The sequence below is a fragment of the Hordeum vulgare genome, chromosome 1H (genome assembly GCF_904849725.1).
Source record: "Hordeum vulgare subsp. vulgare chromosome 1H, MorexV3_pseudomolecules_assembly, whole genome shotgun sequence".
Taxonomy (NCBI): domain Eukaryota; kingdom Viridiplantae; phylum Streptophyta; class Magnoliopsida; order Poales; family Poaceae; genus Hordeum; species Hordeum vulgare.
The window spans coordinates 506,752,860-506,753,860 of NC_058518.1; the positions used below are offsets into that span (position 1 = coordinate 506,752,860).

Genomic DNA, 1,001 nt, shown 5'->3' on the forward strand with positions numbered 1-1,001 from the left:
TAAGAAACAAACAAACTTGCCCATCGTTCCATGATATAACAAACCAATGGAACCAGAAAAGGACGACAAAAAATAAAATCAGTACTAGTCATTCAGAGCACGCATTACTTCAAGTATAAACCAAAAGACATAATCGGAATTTGGAGGAATAACTCGAATGGAAATAAAACATGCGTTACCAGGAAATGATGAGAGGAACAGTGCATCGTAATAGAAATTAAACATTCTAGAATCTAAATATTTGCTGGATTTGATTTGTGGGACCCTCACCAAAAGGTGAAGGACCCTTAAAAAAGTAGCGTATGCTGCTAATTGTGGCGTGCACACGGTATTATTTAGTAAAAGGCGAAAGAATAGTTCGGTCTGTGCTCACCAGGCAGCTGCGCGCCTTTCACGGTCGACCCTGCCTGCTCTCTTATAGTCTCGCTGGCCATCCCTTCTCCCACGACAAGCGACGTGGGACTAAATGGAGCGCTCCCCTGGCAGCTGGAGTCGATCTCCCGCGCGGTCGGCAGGCCCAATGCTGCCCAAGAAGATAACATGGGCCTGGGCCTTTCCTGGATGGCTACGGTCTGTGTACGGCTTCTTCTTTTGCTTCTCCCGGTTTGTGGTCACCCATGGGACATGGGGGTATGTTCACGTGGCACACACACATGGCTTACTTCGAATGCATGCCCATCCCGTGGAAACCAACTGGCTGATGTTGTTTTGCTCAAAACAACAAGAAAAAAAAACTGACTGATGTTGTCCATATCTTGGAATATTTTAGAAAATCAAGCAAAATATCTTTGTACACTTTGCTGCTTTGCACCTCGATCAAGGTGAGAGGGAGAGGGAGGTACCTCACATCACATCCGGTCATATGTCGTGGCAGCAATGGACTTGTAGAGAGACGCACGGACTCGCTCCCATGGCGCATGTGTGTATGCAGCGTAGTAGGAGTACTATGTGTACATGCACACCGGTGCCTCCTCTTGACCCATCGAGGGCCGTGAAGAACG

The 1,001-nt window shown here is 47.3% G+C and overlaps 1 non-coding gene across 1 annotated transcript; it reads right to left on the bottom strand.

Annotated features, from left to right (window-relative positions):
- Positions 1 to 262: 262 nt before the first annotated feature.
- LOC123422657 lies at positions 263 to 382 on the bottom strand. Its single transcript, XR_006620636.1, has one exon. It is a non-coding gene; the product is annotated as a U5 spliceosomal RNA (small nuclear RNA).
- Positions 383 to 1,001: the final 619 nt, after the last annotated feature.